This window comes from Emydura macquarii, unplaced genomic scaffold (genome assembly GCF_026122565.2).
Source record: "Emydura macquarii macquarii isolate MOO-44397 ecotype Brisbane River unplaced genomic scaffold, CSIRO-AGI_Emac_v2 contig_2994, whole genome shotgun sequence".
Taxonomy (NCBI): Eukaryota; Metazoa; Chordata; order Testudines; family Chelidae; genus Emydura; species Emydura macquarii.
Window position 1 is genome coordinate 6,174,832 of NW_027133131.1, and position 6,533 is coordinate 6,181,364.

At 45.3% G+C, this 6,533-nt stretch overlaps 1 long non-coding RNA gene across 2 annotated transcripts in view; it reads left to right on the plus strand.

Annotated features, from left to right (window-relative positions):
• LOC137140854 (uncharacterized) overlaps positions 1 to 5,888 on the plus strand; it is a 67,335-nt gene extending 61,447 nt beyond the window's left edge. Inside the window, exons 2-3 of one of the 2 annotated variants that reach the window (XR_010916495.1) lie at positions 2,479 to 3,020; positions 3,791 to 5,888. This is a non-coding gene — a long non-coding RNA (uncharacterized lncRNA). Of the gene's footprint in view, positions 1 to 2,475; positions 3,021 to 3,790 lie in introns of both variants that reach the window. The other variant, XR_010916494.1, reaches the window with a different exon arrangement.
• Positions 5,889 to 6,533: the final 645 nt, after the last annotated feature.

Consider the following 6,533-nt stretch of genomic DNA (forward strand, 5'->3'; position numbering starts at 1 on the left):
CAGAGAGTTGCTGGGTCAAATTCATCGCTAGTGTAACTCCGGTGTCTTCAAAAGATTTACCACAGGGCTCGAAGACTAAATTTAGCTCAGCGCCGTGTAAATCAGCCAGATTTAAATGAAACTTTAAGCAGCTAATGAAATATACCAGAAGCCGAGGAATCACAGTGATATGCGGTAATGTAAATATGTTTTCAACAAACAGAGGGTCTGTAGAAACCCGGGATCGTTTAGTGACTGGATATCTTTTGCATTGGGAATCTGAACTGCACTCGTTTTAACTCAACCCGTTAAGGCCTAATCCATGGGGCGGGGGCTCCCCCTTTTTATTATGCCTTTTTATTACCCCCCAGTTTAAGGCGATCGGATTGCCACACCTCCCACGCTGGCCTTTTCTAACCTCCCGACCTATTTAATGGTTGATTTGGATTCATTTGGATTTATTTATTTGAGTTTGCCTTCAGTGCTGATGTGTCCTGTGGCTGGGTCAAGAATTAAGGGCGCCTTACAACCCTGTGTAGCACACCGGATACTTCGCAGCTCAATTTAAATTGCGCGCAGGTGTGGGGTCCCACGGCTCTGTCCCTCCAACACCTGAGAGTTTTCCCCTCCCGCCGAGTTCCCTGGGAATTGAGAAAAGCGGGGGCGCCCCTGCGTAGGTTCGAGTCCTTCCTAAACTAGTTGGGTATGAAAAAAGGGGGCCTATTTCTGCCGGTGTATTTGAGGCCAGGACGCACCAAATCCTTACCTTGCGGATTTTTCGCGTTTGTGGATTTCTATATAACCCTCTCCCCCCGTCTTTAAGACTTCAATATCTATAGGAGGACACCACCTATCTATAAGGCCACACCGTACTAACGAAGCACTAGCAATGATATGGCATCATATGGAAACAACCGGTCCAAAGCGACTTTGAGTCTGAACTGTTGCTGGGTGGAAAGAAGGGCAAGTTCCACGCCGGATACACTATCCAGTCCACTTTGTGGTGGCTGGCGGAGTACAACGCAGCGAACAGAGTGAGCTCGCTTTGTAAACAGGACAGAAATCCCACGTGTGCTTTCAGCTCCAGCGGGACATTCACATTTTCCCTCGGGAGATTAGAGATGTCTGATCAGTTGGGAATAGTCCACCCAAAAAAGGGAGAGGAAATCAAATCTTTATCCGTTCCTTTCTGAAACAAGGGGGGAATTAAACTGGCAACACTGACAAGGAATCTGATGGGCGTGTTGTATTTTATGGAAAGTTTGCAGGACAGTAAAGTGTGTGTGTGTATGTGTGTGTGTTAGCTGGATCCACATCGTCTTGTTTGTAATTGTAGATGGCATTTTAACTACAGCCCCTTCCCCCAGCACATAGAGATCTGACACTAAACGTCCGATCAACTTTAAATACCCAAGATTTGTGGGGGATTTCCACTGCCATAAATAATCCGACAGCCTCTCTCGGTTGGTTTTAGCATCCGGGCTGCTTTGTTCCCTGTGAGTTTAGATGGGTTGGTCTATGCTAGGCACGTCGCTAAAGATGAAAGGGGTCGATCGCGGGCGGGTGCACGTACGTTTACATGAGCCGAGGAGCACCTGCGCCAAAGTTCCTACAAAAGAGAGCGAAATCACGGGCCCTTTAACGTCAGTGGCAAAACTTGCAGCGACCTCTTTAGAGTCGGGATCTACACGATTCGGAACACAGGCGCGTGGCCCACGAGCGTTCACACAGCGGCCCTCGCTCGGCCTTTTCCCGGGTCGGGTTTTGCAAGTGACGTTAGAAGAGGAGGCGTCTTTGGAACGCCTCTAATGAGGCTTTGAGACAACAACGTTTATAATTATAATTATTCGTCGTTGTTGCTCATTTCGATTGATCTTCCAGCGCTCTTCTGTAGGCCTGTCATGGTCTCTATGAGCTAATGGTTTTGCCAATAGTCCTTGCTTGTTCCCAAAGAAAATCGTTTGGCTTGAAACAAGCACTTCTGGCTGCAGAAGTCAGGACTTTCCCCTAAGAAGACCGAGGACACGGGGTTGCACTGGAAAATGGCTAGGGTTAATGTCTAAAAATCAAGATGTGCTTATAAACACACATATTGCATTGACCAGGGCCCAAGCAGTTCTTCAGCAAACCTTATGCTGTTTACATGAAACAAGCGGTTACACCCAGCGCATGCATCAACAGTTTATTTCAAATGGAGGCCCACATTGCAACAGGAAAGCCTCCATCATGCAATGTAAGCACCAGAGAGGCTCTGTTGTGTGTTAAAACAAGATGTAATATCTACTATACCCAGGGCAAGTCATTCCAAACACTGCACACCCAGGGTTTAGTGGTCTGTTGTATCCAGAACAAGTCTTCACACACAGGTGCGCATGCACGGACACACACACACAATCATGGAGGTGATCAAAAAGGTGCAAAGCCAGAGGACATCATTGTTTGGGTCCTCGAGCCATTTTATTTTATTTTTTAAATGTAATTATATTTTTTTATCAGCAGGTTTCGGGACCTTGGTGCACAGGATGGCTGGTGAGAGAGGTTAGAACCTTTATGCTTGATTCCTAACACTGGAGGAATCTTCCTCAGAAGAAGCCACTGGAGACCTATCCATGACTGTGATCCACGGGGTCCCTTTCCTGTTTGAGTTAAAGATAGCCAGTCCTCCTTTCCCCCCATCCTCCAAACCCCCCAGTGAGAAGAAACTGGAGATGCAAAAAGCTCTCAAGGAGCTTCTGGAGGCTATCTTTCCCCAAGTCCCATTAGCGCGAGGTTTCAGTCAGCAACCTCTCCCATCTTGAAAGGGACAAAACATCCATGACTTCAACAAGTGAAAGAGTTGCCTTGCAGAGCCCTCAAGGCTCCAGGGGTTACCTCAGCCATTCCATGCGGCCTCCCAAAAAAGGAGTACAGAGGCAATCACCACTCCGATCCCTGATGGTGCCAGCAAAGCTCACTCCAAAAGTTTACCAAGACACATCTTTCTTTTGAAGGAAACAGGACACAACTCCAAGCAAAAAAAACCCCCTACCTATTTCCTGCAGGTATGTTCCATCTGATCCCAGTAACACGTTCTTTTTACTGACAACAGGTTTCCTAGCAAATGAGTGGCCACCAGTCGCCCTTTGAAAGAGTTTTAAACAACGTCTAAATACCCACAATTTACTCCCGATTGCCCTGCACGGTTGATGTTTGTTCTCACAAGGTTATGAAAACAATCTGGCGCTAGAAATGAGTTTTAATCCAATAATAATAAATTCTCCATACTTTCTTGTCCTAATTTCTCCTGCACTAGCCAGTGCATTTTTATGTAACTTTGTTTGTTTATTCATTGAGGCACAAAGAGAGAGGGATGGACGGATGGATGGGATGGTGGGATGGATGGATGTAAAATTACTTAGGCAGACATATGGAAAGAGAAAGAGAGATATATGTAAAATTACATGGCTAGGGAGATAGATGTAAAATTACCTAGACATAGAGAGAAAAGAAAGAAAGAAAGAAAGAAAGAAAGAAAGAAAGAGAAAGAAAAGCAGCATATATGACAATCCTGGGTAACAGCAGAACACTTTGAAATTGTCTGAACAGGTTCTATCGGAGCTTGTTAAAAATGCAGACTTTTAACTGAATTTGGGTTTTGCCTATCCACCAGTGGGACTTTTCAAATGGCTGCAGCCAGTTTTTTGCCTGCAGTTATGTTAATGTCAATTGCTTCAAATCTCAGCTGTTGGGGGCGGCGGGGGGGGGGGGGGGAGGAAGGGAGGCTGCTGCAAGGACAGGAGCAGATGAGATGGTGTGGCCTTTCATTTTCCAGGTCCCTGCTGAGGTCTGGCACGCTTTATACCAATGCCCAGCTGGAGAACGAATTCCATGCTATCAGCTATCCCTGCTGACAGTGGAGCGTAGGATTGGCTCAGCTGCTCAGACTCAAGCTCCGGTTCCAGATCCAAAGGATGAAGCGCGAGAAGGACCGCAGGGGGAAGGGAGCAGGGATCTAGTCTCCTCGCAGAAGCCCTCCAGTGAGCTCCCAAATGGAGAGTGGGTAGGATGTGCCCAGACTCAACTCCTACAGCAAGGCCCAAGGAGATGTGTGGGTTGGCAGCCCCTGTCTCGGACAGCCCTTGTGCAGCTATCCTGGCAGTCGGATCCTCCTCTGTCTCTACAAGGGGAGGGTCATTACGGATCCCCTTAGTCTGCAAAGGAGCCGGAGTGAGAAAATTACCTGGAAAACATGCCTGGGGCCTGCTCGCTCTTCAGCCACAGCTTCTCTGTAAGCCTGGACCACAGCTGTGCTGCTCAAATTCCCAGCCAGCACTACCTCAGGCCTTGCAACCCCCACCTCACTTAAACAGACTTAACCACACATCCTGCGCCTCGGGGAAGTTCTCAGGGACCTGCAGTTCTTGTGTCTCTGTGAGGACTCTCTGCCATAGAAACCAAGCTGGGAAAATTGCTACAGTCCTATTATGTCATTAAAACAAAACAAAACCACACCGTCTAAGTGTAATCAACAGTACCCTTAGATCTCCCCACCCCCTCTATTCCCAATTACCTCCTGCGTATTAAACTGTACCGAGATCTATGCATAAGGCAGCTAGGAACTGGTGTGTGGATGTAACACAGCCAATAACAGGACAAGTTCAGTGTGAGCTTATAACTGGCTCCATGTATTTTATTAAAGATGATTTTACTCAGCTTCTGACTTTGTCAGTTATAAAGGTGTCAATAGCTACCCTTTAAATAGCCTTACAGCCCAGTTAAGCTTCTTCCACTCATAAACCAACAGTTTTTCAAAAGCAACTAGTGATTTTATCTCCCTCGGATTCCAGGGGACGTATGTTAGAAGAGGTCTGATTTTCAGAAAGGGTTGAGAAAGTGTTCTCATGAGGGTGGTTCTTCCTTTAACCCCTGGCATTCAGTCTAAGAGAAATCACCTGGCTGTGGTACTTCCGCTAGCCGCTATCATTACCATCTCAGTGGGTTATTGTTTGATAAACAAATGTAGCTGTGAACATGTTTGAACCCACTCACAACTTTGACCCTGCAATAAGTTAGATTCTCACTGTAATTTACACATTTTTTTTAAGAGATCACTTTGCCCTTAGCGGCTTTTACTATGTTGTTGTGGTATTTGAAATAAAGAGGCCTTTTAAAAACAGTGCTGGGCAGTTTTCTTGGCTCGACTGGGTTGGTTTTCTCCAGGAACACTGCTCTGTTGTTCTTAAAATCACTTTGCCATCTTGTAGTTTACTAGGGGTTGGGCTTCACCCTTCTCTCACCCCCATTAATCATTGAGACAGCGCTTACTTCGCTAGGCCCCAGCCCTTTTCATCTCCCAGTTAGTATGCAGCTCTGAGCCCTGCCTGCTTGTGCACTTTTTTATAATGGCCCCTGCCTTCCATTAAAACTCACCCATTCCCCTGGACTGACGGTTCTCTCCTCCGCTTTGCAGGCATTTGTAGAAAGGTGCATTTCGTCTGAGATTTTCAGCAAGGCACCCACAACGGGGTCTCCGCTTTTAGGAAGGAAAGCAGCCTGTAGATCCACTTTCAGTCCCACAAAGTTTAGGGCAGGAGCTGGAAAAGTCATGGTTCATTTTATAAGCTGAAGTGTAAAGTCTTGTTGGAATTGTTTGGAAACATTGTGATCATAAGGGCTTTGCAGTGCCTGAAAACCAAATAGGGTAACAACAGAGCCTGTACAGCTTTAAGTCTTCTGAAAACAGACAGAGGCAGCTTTGCACACAAAAATGAAAATGTAGCAGTGCAGATAAATGTAAAACACATTGCAGACCGGTTGTTCCCATGGCATCAGGGCAATTATGATAACTCAACTTTCAAATGTATTTTATTGTATCCCCCCCACCCAAGACGAATTACCTAGCAACTAAATCTACATATTGTAATTAACTGATAAATATTTAATAAAGGTTAGAACTTTATCCATTTGGTCTTTCCATCAACAAACTTTAGGAGGTAAACAGACAAATGGAAAAAGACATTTTCTTGCCTTAGAAATTTCAAAGCTAGACTCTCTCTGAAATTTGTTGGTTTAGAGAGAGATATATATATAGAAGAGGATCTGTTTGCAAAGGAAATGTTAATTTAAAGGCGCCTATTATGAGAAAAAATAGTTATGATCTGAAATAAACAGCAAGTTGTTTGTCAGTTGCAGAACAAAGGTTGGGCAGAATCCTCTTCCTGCTTAGGAGAGGTGTATTATCTTGTGTGTATGCGAGTATGTATGATTGTGTGTAATGTGTATGTATCTATGAGCATGGGTGGATATCTATGAGCATAAGTTAATGTGAGGATGTGTGTATGTGCATGTATTTGTGTCTGTATATGTTTGTAACTGTGTGTCTGAGCGTGCGTGTGCAAGTGTTTATGTGGGTGTGAGCAGATGGGTGTGTGTCTGTGAGCTCAATCTGGCTTCTACTGACACCAAAAGCAGAACTCATTGTGCTTTTAAACCATAAATAAGATTAGCTGGAGCTGCCCAACGCACAGAACGAACGGATTTAAAAATGCTTTATTTGTGGTGTCCCTAAGGAAATA